Genomic DNA, 13,032 nt, shown 5'->3' on the forward strand with positions numbered 1-13,032 from the left:
CTTTAGATGTGAAAAAATACAAATAGACAGGAAAAATATGTTGAGAATTTTGCTTTTCTAAGGGATTTAGGCATTGCTCTGCCAAAGGGAATGAACGGATCTATAGTTTGCAAACCATCTCTTCTGTGAGCATCCAGCCCTGGCCAGCATCTGGGGAGAACTGAGGCTACCAGCCAGCAGCGCAGGTTTTCTGTTGGTACCTGGGGCTGGCTGCAGGCTGTGCTGACAGAATGTGCCAGTACCAGCGGAGAGGCAGACAGACATCTGGGTACGGAGCTGTGAGGCAAGGCAGGGGGGCAGTGGGACACATTACGAGCAAGAGCTTGGCTTTTCCCTCTGCAGCCCAGTTGCCAGCTGGGAAAGCGCAGGTCCTGGGTGTGCAGCTTATGGGCAGCCTGCGCTGTGCTCCCTGGGGAGCAGGACCCTGACCCCGTGGGAGCCACGGTGGGATGGGCAGCAGGGACCCACCGCTCCCCCTGTGAACAGCAAGGGATGAAGTCACCCTCCTCGCTTCACCCCCTCACCTCCCACTGCACTGCCTCCAGAGCATTTCCTCTGGGAAATGGCATGCCTGGCATGCCACAAGCCTGCAGCTGGCCCCAGGACCCCCAGGTGCAGCAGACACAGGGAGCCCAGCGCAGGGAGGAGGCACGCAGGCAGCCACAGATCCAGATCCAGGCACAGACATCCAGCAGGCAGGAGCCTGAGAGTGTTCAGAGCAGAGGTGGCCAAGGCACGGGCCAAAATTTCAACAAAAGGGGTGAAGCTGTATTTTAGAACTGTATTCATTCTTCCTCTGAAAGATGCAGCAAGAGCCCAGGTAAATGCTGGGGCAGAGGTACCATACAGCTCTTATGAGCCTGGAGCACAGCAGTTCTGTAAGCACACAAAGCAAAAGAAAGGAAAGTTGGGTGGTTGGTGGGGTTTTGTTTGGCTTTTTTTTTTTTTTTTTTTCATTTTCCCTGCATCCCAGCAGCTTGATCTCACCTCCCTCTAAGTACCATACATTGACAGTGTTTAAACTCCAGGAACAAAATGTTTTCAGCTCCAAAGCTGATGTTTTCTCTTGCTTCAGAGTGATATGCTTCATTGTATAAACCATTTTCCTATTTTATAAATTACCTTCAAATTTTTAGAACCATTTATTTAGTCCTCAGACAGAAATGGCCCTGATGCAGAATCCACGCTGCCATTTATGCTGATACGTACAATTTCAAAGCAGACCACACGACCGGTCCCCGTTTCCCAGGGTGGCACCCATGTAGCAGCAATGGCTCATCCCTCTGCTCCTCGGGCAGAGTGTTGGGTGGGATGGGGAGCCCGCAATGTGCGGGGAGGCAACAATTCACTGTCAGAGAAGAGCTTCTCCTTCTTACCCACCAGTTTCAAGCCACTGGTAGAGAGGGAGCTCACTCACCCCATCGGGCTGCAGCCTACCCGGGGCTGGGAGCTGCTCCCCGTGGGTTTGGGCATGGGCCATCAGCTGGAGATGCGCTCAGCTGGGGCAGCGTCCTGCCCAGTGCCTCACACCTGCCAGCAGTCACTGCCTTCAGTCCTGCCCGCTGCACTGCCGTGCAAGGCATGGGTGCCAGGGCCCTGCCCAGAATTAGCTCCTGAAAAAAGGGTATTTCTACATCCTGATGGTCTTCAGCACAGCATGCTGAAAAACATTTACACTAGCAAAACACACCAGTAGACATGAAAAAAACACCCAAATTTCCTACCCAAATTTTGCAGCTGTCTTGTGGCTCAGAAATGACAATCTGCATATAATAAAATCAAGAGGAAAAATCTTGGTGTCCCCATCTTCTTCTAGCCCACAGTTTTAACAGCAGGTTTCGGCTGGCCAATACCAAAGCTGAGGAGGTCAGTTTGAGAGAAAAAAAAATAAAACCTTTTCCTTCCTGGCCTTAACTTAGTCCCTGCTGCTTGTGAGACAGGGACCAGCCCACACAGACTGTGTGGTGGGCTCAGCCATGGGCTGGGATGTTACGTGGGGCCACCCCCTTACATGCATTTTCTGTGTCCTTGGTAATCAAATCTCCAGATGAAAAATGTAACTGCGTGGTTTTTAAATTTCCGCTTGTAAGAGATGTGTCTTACAGAAAACGGATCCCTCTGTGCTATACATCCACTGGTGCTTTTCCTTTTGTTAAAGGTTTTCCTGAATATCTTCATTACCTTTTTCTCCTTCTAAAAAGACAGTTGGAGGCTGAGTCAGGCACCTCCCAGCAAACAGCCCTGGCCGCACGAGTCTCCCAGCTCCGGCTGTGGGTGCCGCTGGCCCTTCCCAAGGCAGGGAACCCAGGATGGCTTCGGGAGTCTGGCCCAGCAGCGGGACCTCCTGCCCAGTGCCAGGCTCTGCTGGGCCCACGGCCGCACCGGCCAGCCTGGGCACCGCACTGTTGGAATGGCTCCTCTGGCGGGACTGCAGCCCACCTGGCCGTGGGGCAGCCAGGCTCGCCCTGGGCCTCCCCTCGCCTCTTTCTTATGGGAAGAACGAGAGATGTTTCCCCCGGGTGGCAGAGCCAGCTGTGGGCTGGCTGCCACCGAAGGGCAAGGACCGGCAATTCGTGGAAGCTGATTTGCAGAACAGCCGGAGTTCGGTCGTATGGGCTTGCAGATCATTTGAAAAGTCCACAAGATCAAAAAGGCAAAATCTACTGATGAAATCCCTTCAGCTCAAGCTGGGTACACAGGGGGAACCTTTCAGTCCCTCCTCTCTGAGAGCTTTCCACCCTCTGGTTGTGCTCTGAGAGAGGAATATGATGTTTTTAAGACCGGTGGATGAGCCACAGTCTGGAACTTGTATTTTAAAGGTCACAAATAACTATGTCCCAATTTCTGAAAAGCTATTGGCCTGAGGTGGATGCCATTGTAACTCTTCATAAAAGACTATGGTACAAATAACTCATGTTTGTATTGGCCTTTTAAATCAGTGCATTGCTGTGGGACTTACCACCGTTCCCTGTTAAGGGGTAAATATTTGATTTAATTATTAAGAATTTAAGCAGCAATCATGTCTTACCAGTCATGCTTGTTAATGAAATGATTCTGCTTCTAACATCAGTGCTCTGTGAATAACACCAGTGATTCATTTCAACCACAAACCACTCTTTTTCTCTCAAACGCTTGATAATAAGAAAATGCTTGTGCATGTATGATAGTATTAACTCTCGAGAAGAAATAACTATAAATAATCATTGAAGGTTAGCGGTGATTTTTATGGCTCTCCTATGACAAATCAGCAAAAGAACACCCAGCCAAGCAGCAATGAAAAGCATTTGCCCAGCTGGCAGGCCTTGGTGCAGCATCCTCAGAGTGAGCTGCTCCTGGGGCTGCTGCATGGGCAGCGCCCGCTCTGAGACACTGCAGCAACTGCCCTGAAACACCACAGTGACTGCACGCAGCAAGGAAAAGCAGGTGTTACCCAGGGTGTGCTGCCCACAAAGCAAGTTTCCAGAAACTGGTTTTCATGGTGCCATCTGGAATGCAGAACCTTGAAGGCAGCTCAGGTGAACCTGCTCACTATGAGGGCTTCCCTCGCCAGAGGTATGCAAATGTCCCCAAGCATGCAGGTGAGCACCATTATCCCCAGCCCATCACATTGTGCACAGCTTTATCCCTCCAGGGCTCCATGGTTCAGTTACTTACACAGTTCTAGGATGTGGAGTAGGAAACAGATTATTTTGGGCGCTGTGAAGCAATCATTGTGCTTTATTACAAGCAAAAAGGCTATTCTAGGATTATGAAAACAGGCCTTAAAATATTGAAAGCCCAGAGTGCCTTGTGCTCTTCTTTTTTTCCATCTCTCTGCTAGAAAAGATGGATCTGCCCAGCTAGCAGAGCTGTTCAGCAGCTCCAGAGGAAGCCCCATCCCACCACCACATGCCATGGGGAGCAGCCCCGTCCTTTGCATACTTGTCGCCCTGCAAAAGCAGCCAGTGGGTGGGTAGAGCACCACCTGCCCCAATATTTAACATGTGTTTTGAAGGGTAAAGGGCCAGCTGGCACAAGCCCCCTGCTGTGCCCATGGCAAGGGCAGGCGCTTCTGGGCTACCAGCCTGGAGGGCTCGGCACTGCCTGCAGAGCTGGCAAGCAGACAAAACCAGGCTGCTTTGCCAGCAGCAATAAAGGTCAAGGTGTGCTTATCTAAATATCACAACTTCCTTCTGTGCACACACTCTTCTGTGCTTTTAAAAGCTCTTCACCATTTATCCTAGACTATGAAAATGTAGCATCGTACGTTGCGTGTTCGCATCCACGCAGCACGGGTGGCAGCTCCGGCAGCACGCTTTGTGCCTCTTGCTGCGGAGGGGCTCCTTGCCAACGTCCTCTAGACCCAACTTTTTCCTTCTGTATAGAAAAGCTTGTTGGCTTCACACACCAAGAAATACTAGAGGGAGGGACAATGGCTTTTAAAAAATAATGCATCATTTCTAGTTCAGTCCTTCTGGCACATTACTCACCAAACATGTAAAGCTTTGAATAGTTGATCCTGTGTGCTGTAGAGGAGCCACCAGTTAGTAACTGCCAACAGGTGACAGCCAAAGGGCTTTGCTTTGGAACAGTAGGTCTCCAAACAACCTGTAAATCAAAGCCGCAAGTACTGAGCCATCAAGACAGAGTCACTCAGCACGCTCTGATGTTTGTCTGTGGTGGTTTTTTTTTAATTCAACAGATTGCACATGATGTTTGATAAGGTGTAAAAGAGCCAGCTGATGTCAACAAGGGGCAGCACTGCTACTGGCAGCCTCTGGTTGATGCATGGGGAATCACACCAAGTGAGCAGCTCCAGCGATGGTGTTTGGTGGTTCTCCGGTATGCCGTGTTTGACAGCTGCGTGGTTGGCCTCTGTCTTCACAGATAATAGCTCCTGTTATATTCAAGTATAATAATTCTAACAGCCATGAGGGCAGGAGCCCCTGTGAGACTTTCCTCCTAGGACAAGAGGAAATGCAGTCTGCATTTCCTACTTGGAAACTCAACGAGTGTTAAAACTTTCTTCCAAAGTTTTGCCTGAATGTAAAATTTCCCTTGAGCCAGGATGTGCCTTCGCTGCTTGGTGTCTGTCATTTCAGCACAAGGTGGGTGGCCCGCAGGGGATGAAGCATGCCCCACCAGCCCACCCTGTCTCCTGTTGGAGCTGCACCTCACTTGCTTGCAGGGTCTTTGGCCCCCATTCCTCCTGCAGGCAGGACCACCTAATGATGCTCAGTCTTACTCACCCCATGGTTTGCTGACAGCAGCTTCTTGGCTTTGTGCATCTCCTCGCCTGAGACGGTGCAGGGGGGCAGGAGGAGGTCCTCCCATTACCTCCCTCCATGTGCTGGGGTGCAGCTGCCCGCAGAGACGGGGACAGATATGCAGAAACATGCCGTGCTGGTGAGCAAGGCAGTACGTTAAGGAGTCCAGTCCCTCCTACAAGACACGATAAAATCCCTCAGGTTGTTCTCTTTGCCTCAACATTTTCTGAATGAAAGCAGACACAGCCACAAAAAGGTCTTCACCCAATATACCTAGAGGGAACACAGGGAATTCTACAGGGTGGTGGTAGCTCCCTTGGAAATATTACAGCGCCGACATGGGCAGGAAGAAGGTGCCTTCCCCTTCACCGCAGGTAGGCAGCCTGTGTTTCTGCTGGCGGGGCCTCGAAACACCAGCAGCACGCTCCCTAAAACACCTGCTTTTGTTTCATGCCGAATGGGGGAACAAAAATACACATATATGTCTTCTCCCTACAAGCCATAGCATCTAGGGAATGAAATGGTCACTCCCGCACACAGGCACATGGGAGGAGAGTGGTACATTAACAACCAACTAGACCCAGTTTCTGCCCACCACTACACCCACATCCAAAACAGCTCCCCTAGGGTCCTGCTTGCCCTCCCCTGCCAAGGGCCAGCATGGGGAGTGGTGCCGGTCACCTCCTGGCCAGAGCTGCCCACCACACACCTGCAGCAAAAACCTCAAACTGGCAGCAACGCTTCAGGGAAGTGTTCAGCATGGCAGGGCTTTGCAGCACCACGGCTGGTCCCTGCGGTGCTGGCAAGGTGGAGGGGGCCCTTGGGCCCCTCAGGACCCCCCAGAGACCCTCCAGGGAAGTGCTTTGGTCTGGGGCTGGTTTCCCCATCGCCCCACTGTACTGAGATGGGGCCCACGCTTGGATTTCAGCTGCAGTTTGTTTTATTGTAAGCAATTCCCCAAGCCAAAAATCATTGCAAAATGCATCAGCTGAGTTTTTCAATCTAGAAAAGGCCAGAAAAAAATCTTTTTACAGCTCGCAAGTTCTTTCTCAAAATCTTTGAGTCAGAAGATGAAGCAAAAGCACCCCTTCCTTTCTGCAAAAATTCAGTTTTGAGAAACTGACGTTTTTCAAAGGAGTAACGTTGGGTGCAAATAAAAGCAGAAAAGTGGAGTCTGCTTCCCTGCAGCTTTCCTGCCTGCTGTTACGGGGTTCTGCCAGAAGATGGGACCGTACAGTGCGGTACGGGGCTGCGGAGGTTAGCGGGGACCCCTGCTGCGGGGACCACCCCTGGGCCGCCCCTCGCCCCGACCCTCTCTGCAGGGTCTGGGCATCCTGGCCGGGCTGTACCTGAGGTTTACAAGCCTCAGCCTCCAGTCAAGCAATGAGTAGCCGTTTTCTCATTCCTTGCTCGAATTAGTGACTTGTTTTAGGAATGCTGAGAAGGATGTTGAGCTTTCAGCTGAAAGTAGATCCACATATTTAACAGCACCGCGGGATTTCCAACAGCTCGTTTGTTTGGGGTCAGTTTCAGTTACTGGGGAGAAAGCAAGGGTTTGTGTGCAACAGCTCTAGCTAACCCTGTCCCACACCCCTGAGAAATTTCTTTTTAAAGTTTTTTAAAATGCTTCTGTCACTGCCTGATTTCCCACTAGATCCAACAGTTTGCTGGTATTATTGCTGGTTTTATATGAAACCCCAGTACACCGTTAAGCAGTGCCTGCCTGCCAGCACAGCTGCAGTGCTGCAGGCACGCACACTGCGGCTTCCCAGGAGCTGCATGGCATGCCACCCCTCCCTCCCGCCGCGGGGCTCCCCGCTTCTGCGACCCCCGTCCCTGTTCCTGCTTGTCACTTGGACTCATTCAGTTCAGCTGCAGATGCAAATCTGATTATCTGTGCTTTAATGACACAGCTGCAACATAGCCAAGACCGAAAATGCCCCTCTTTGCATATACATCTAAATTTTACAAGTGAAACGCAAACCCCAACATAGACAGCACAGGTTGTGCTCCAAATACAGAGCAGCCATTTGGGGTAAAATGTTACCTAATTTGAAAATTTCAGCCTGCAGCTGCAATTTAATTGCTTAATACCCACATCAAGCAGTTTTCTTGTGAATTATTAGCATGAAATGTATTAGGAAATTAAAATAGCTTTGGCACTTATGTTTTTGTGCTTCCTTACCTTCCTGGTATATTTTTAGAACAGGAGATGTTATTGCTCAGAATCTCATAAAAAGGATTTATAATAGTTAATAATTAGTGTATTAATGCACCAGACTGCAGCAAAATTAATACAGGCTTTGTCTGCTTGGGCTTGATTCATCACCACGCACTGAAGCGGCAAGAAAACCAGGCCCAAAAGCAGTGACTGATGTCCCGAGGAAAATGCCCTCGTGCAGGGAGAAGCCCGGGCTGGCACAGAGGAAGCCTTCGCTGCCCCGCTCCATCCCCAGCCCAGAGTGGCCAGGGGGGCCGTGGCAGGGCGGATTGCCAAGGGCGTCAGTGCCGGTGGGACTGAGGGACAAAATACTGAACAATGACAAGGTTAAACAAAAATTATTTGGACAACTTAATTCTGCTGGAGCACAGGAGAGCTTGATTCCTGTGGTGCAGCAAGGACTAGGGGAAGGGGACACGGCCTCAGTGGAGCATCACAAGTGCCCGTTGCCACAGGCTGTCTCACAGGGGCACCCAGCCTTCTCCTGCCTGCGTGTCCAGGGAATGCTCTGAGCTGTGAGTTATTACTGGTTCAGCTAGAAAAACAACTGCTGTGATTAACTGCCCTCTGCAGCCATCCCCGATGCTTAGGGCAGTGGTGAGGATGGTCCCAACTGTGCCACTCTATGACCCTCAGCTGCAGGGCTTCACCCCAACCTGGGGGCCTGGGGGCTCCTCAGATTCCTCCCTTGCTTTTGAGCAAAAGCTGAGAAGCTGTCCTGGGGTCACATCCCCAGAGATTTTCTGGTGTCTTTTTTTTTTAATTATTTATTTAAAGTGACACCCCTGAGGACAGCTCTCAGGTCCCTGGGATGGGGCTGAGCCTTGCAGAGGCATCGCTGTCCTTCCATTCTCAGAACCCTGCTTGTCTTCCCCAACACACCACATCTCCTTCGCACTCCCAGTCCTGGGCTCCGAAGTCAGCCTCAAAGCCTTGAACACTTTATTCCAAGCCTGGAGTTTCCCTGCTGAGCATCCAGTGACTTACCCGATGGTGGTCCAGCCCTGATCGGGCCTGGAGCCACATGACCCACGCAGCCCCCAGCCCCAGGGGAGGTTGCACAGCGCTGCCCACACCCCATCCATCCCTGTGACACAGATGTTCCCAGGTGTGATGGTCTCCTGCCAGTAGCCGAGGCTGCAGCTGCAGCCCTGACTTGTCCCTGGGGAGTCATGGCCCAGCTGAGCAGGTGCCGGACCCCTCCAGCCCTTCCTCTGCCAGCCCCCATGCCGCTCCCCGGCTCTGCCCTGCCACACAGCCCCTGGCACGTGTTGGGAAGGGGGGAATTGTTTTGGGGTGAAAGCAGAGGGCTGTCAGGCAGCTTGCTAACCCCACAGCCAGGCTGGCAGAGCCCCTCCGGCTGGGTGTTCCTCATGCTGGGCAAAAGCCAGAGGGTTTCTGGGGCTGGGGAGGGAACGCGGCATACGGGCCAGGTGCTGTGGTTTGCCTCTGCGCCTTGACCCTGCCGGTTTGTGCTCAGAACTGCTGCTGTCCTGCTACAAGGTCGTACTAAGGCTGTTCCAAAACACTTCCCACGCACAAGCACTTACCCAGAGCTCACAGCACAAGCAGATCCCAGGAGCTGCTCTAAGGATCCCAGGCTCGCTGTAGTGCGGGATTATTTGTCCTGTCTGTTCTTTTCTGCCATCCACTTCCATCTGCACTGGCACTAAAAGCATTGCAACTGGGACAGCTCTTAAACCAGAATATCTGGCATTCACATTCCCTGTTGGGAGCACTTAAATGTGTGGATTTGAGGTGCTTTATAATCACCTTGGGAGGAACCATGGCTCTCAGAATAGTACAGTTTCTGAGCACTGAGAAATTTTCAGACCATCAACCCCTTGCAGCTTGCTTCTAATGAGCTTTTGGAGCTGAACAGCATTTTACCAGCTGTTACAGGGTGCAACACAGCCCAGGCCCAGCAGAGAATGTACACCCAGCCCTCGCAGAGGAATCAAAGCTGAAACTTAAGGGACTGCTGAAGACTCCCTGTGGGAACTACAGTGCTTCAGTGGCAGCTTTATACCCGGTCTCACTCAGCCCCAGGGAACAGCAGAGCTGGGCAGGTTACCTGCAAGCTTACTGGGACCACTTCAGCAGCCAAGGGCCTGAAATGCTTCGATTTAAGCCTTCAGGACACACCAAACTAAACCTGGAGCTGATCAGCCTTCCCTGGGCTCTTGCACCATGGAAAACCCAAACCGCATAAACCCACATTTTCATACCCCATCCAGCTCCTAGTCCCAGTTTCCCAGGCTGGAAAACCTCTAATGATCAGGCTGAAAGGAAAAATGGGATATTTTCCTGCACCAGAAGCCTCTTACTGACCCAAATCAGCTCTGGGAAATCATGACAGTGATGGAGCAGCTGATGGGACTGAAGGAGTTTGTAATGTATTTCATGATAAAGGGCCTGTTTATGTATTTAGCATTTTACTATGCCAAAACACAGAGGGAGCACATTTTGATCTAGGCTTTCATCCTGAGGGCTGACCCTTCCTTCCCCTGACAAACAGTGCAGTGAATTTAGTAAGACAAGTTCTCCCTCTACAGATCTTATTGCTAGTGATGAAAATCCTCTAACAATTAGCCTCACTCGTTTGTCATAGTTACATCATTTCAGATGTCTTCAAAAGATGGATACTGGCAGAAAACGCAGTAAAGAGGAAGGGCTCCTCACACTGCTATAAAAATACAGCCTGGTATCGTTTCCTTATTCCCTTCACAGAACCTAGCGGGTAAAATACTAGCACTGATTTACCAACATTTGCTCATAAATATGGGAGTGGGTGGGTGGGGTTTTGCTTGGTTTTGGTTGGTTGGTTGGTGGATTTTTGGTTTGCTTGGGGTTTTTTTTGTTTTCTTCCCCACAACATGTCTCCATACCCTCATGAGAGCTAAAGCACCAGGACACCCACCCACAGGCAGGACACAGGCAGGTGCAACTGCCTTCTGGTGAGAATAGGATCTACCTGCTTCAAACACTAACCTGTGCTCCAGAAAGTATTTCCTGGAATCTAGGAAATATTTTATCCATTGATGGTCATTGTCAACATTGCACAGTAGAGTGGAGTCACCCCTGTACTAAGGGGAGATGGTGTTTGCTGTTTACGGGGTGGGAGCCAAGCAGGGGACATCTGGGTCCCACAGGTCACAGAGACACATAGCCTCTTGCTGGGAAACTGGCTAGGTCCTCTGATCCAGTACTTTCCAGTTCATCAGCACATTTTGGTTTTTTCTCTGATAGGAGGCATGTGCAGACAGCAGCACTTCAGCCAAAGCATTGCTGCAGCATGAGCCCCACATTGGGCAGCAAAAGCAGCACCAGCACCGACAGCTGTGGCCAGTGCAGCTGCAGCGCAGAGATGCTGGGGATGCGGCGGGGGTGCGCATCACTCCTGCCCCAGCACAGGGATAGAAGCCAGGCATCGCTAATGGGTAGGCAACAGCAGCTGGCTTCCTCCACTCTGGACTGGGCACAGGACAGCTTCAGATTGTCTTAGACCATAAACTCTATTTTAAAGCCAGCCTTCGTGCTGCTCCAACCCATGCCCTGGGGTACATTCCCCAGGTGATGGGGCCAGTCCAACAGGGCAAACGCTGCCGGTCTTGGCTGGCTGGATCAGCTCCCCTGCAGGGCAAAGCTCACCCCCTGAGACTTGGCAGTTTGGACTCTGACCTGACAAAGATGAGGCCAAGGGATCCGCCATGGAGCCGTGCTCAGCCAGCCTAGGGGATGGTCATGACTGTACATTACCACTGACGTGAGGGTGGCACAATGCCCAGGACAAGCTTTAGGGATCACTAACCTCTTCTTCAGCAGCCTGAATTTGGTAGACGGATTCTCCAGCCTTGTTTCCATCTTCAGGGTCCTGTGCTGTGCACGGCTGCACTTTGACACCTCCCAGGGTGTTCACTCTGCAAGGCAGGGAAAGCCAACAAAACAACGGACAGGGTGCAAAGGGGGTCCAGCTTATCCTCAGAAGAGCTGACACTGAGCAGTGACACTGAGAGCCGTTAAGACTGCTTTGCTGGAACTTAAGAAAATAAAAAATATTTGTTAGCTTAATTCAGTCTCCCAGTGGAAAGCCAGCAAGCTTAGAAACAAAGTAAAATATAATGATGAGTCCACAAAAGCTGCCTAGCACCTATGTCAAAGCCTGTCTATGCAGGGCCCAGTATCCTGCCTATTTGCTCTTCTATTTTTAGGAAATAGTTTCAACTTAATCAGGTAATTTTCAGAAATCAGTACAGCCATTCATATGACAGTTCAGTATGTTCATAAATAAGCCAGACAGAGGAAACTCAGTAACAACCCTTCTCCATGTCATATTAACTACAGCGGAGCTCAGAGGTTACATTTCATCCAAATCACAGAACACATGCACACTTCATAATTTAAGTCTGAGTCTTGTTTTAAGAGGTGGCCTCAATTACTGGGACTCCCCTGAGATGCATCATTGGAAAGCCTTCACGATTCCTGAAACAGAAACATGCTGCACAAGGTCTCCCTTATAATCTTTAAACCCTTTCAAAAGGGTACTTGATTCCATGACATCCTGAAAGCAAAAGAAGATCTTCCTTGTAAGGTTTCACAGAACATGCAACTCCTACACCTTGTATTTTCAGATTTGTTATTTCTATTATTATTGTTATTTAGTTAACTCAACTGCAGATTCTCCTTTACCTAGCAGCATTGCCTTCTAGAGTTCAGTTTTGCAAAAGCATTAAGCCCCGGGTTTACACAGCTACAGCATGAGGATTCAACAGCACTCTGAGCACTGTAGGTCTAGCATGCAGTGACAAACATTTTAAAGCAAGCAGCCATTCTCCTTTGCCCTTATGCATATAACAGCAAGTACTGCAGTAACACAGGACAAAACAGCTCAGAAACACTGGGTTCCCCAGATGGGAACAGCAGAAAGCAGACTACAAACCCTGCAGTTCAGCAGCACTGCGCTTGACATACCTAATGAAAACTAGATGTACCTAGCTCCTTGCAGAACCCCCAACCCGCACCCCCCGCCCCAAGCTGGGAGGTTTCCAAGCTGGATCAGTCACATCTCCCATAGGCGTTAGGCGTGGCAGAAGCCTAGCATCCTGCAGCTGGGCTGGGCTGAAATGAGGTCCTGGGTGGGTGGAGGGGAGGGGGCAGGGACAGGTGGTGCTGGTTCAGGGACATTAGGGCTGATAAGGGCCCTCAGGGCCCTGACAAAGCTAACATGCTTCCAAAGTCAGACATCTGTGATAGATGGTTTTACTTCCTATTTATTTCTGAAAAACTAGTTGTTAGTGAGAGCTGTGCCTTAGTACTAACTGGAAATGTGGCTGTCCTACAAATTGTAACAGCAGAAGTTATCACAGCTGATATATGCTGGTACGGCACTAGCAGGGGGTGAGGCTGGGGGCTGCCCGCATCTCCCCAGCCTCCCTATGCCCAGGTAAGGGGTGAGAGGAGCTCTGCCAAGTCGTGTGCTGGTGGGGAGCACAGCAGGGTGGGTGCCCTGTGTGGGTGCTCTGCACAGGTGCCCTGCACAGCCTGCCCCAGCCCCGCTGCCCCCTC

The 13,032-nt window shown here is 50.8% G+C and overlaps 1 protein-coding gene across 1 annotated transcript in view; it reads right to left on the reverse strand.

Annotated features, from left to right (window-relative positions):
* Window positions 1–574: 574 nt before the first annotated feature.
* PWWP2B (PWWP domain containing 2B) overlaps window positions 575–13,032 on the reverse strand; it is an 89,337-nt gene continuing 76,879 nt past the window's right edge. Inside the window, exons 3-5 of the transcript XR_008748695.1 lie at window positions 11,279–11,506; window positions 5,229–5,421; window positions 575–4,587 (exon numbers count right to left, since the gene is read on the reverse strand). The gene's annotated coding sequence lies outside the window, so the exon portion shown is untranslated. The remainder of the gene's footprint in view (window positions 4,588–5,228; window positions 5,422–11,278; window positions 11,507–13,032) is intronic.

Source organism: Falco peregrinus, chromosome 1, assembly GCF_023634155.1.
Source record: "Falco peregrinus isolate bFalPer1 chromosome 1, bFalPer1.pri, whole genome shotgun sequence".
NCBI lineage: Eukaryota > Metazoa > Chordata > Aves > Falconiformes > Falconidae > Falco > Falco peregrinus.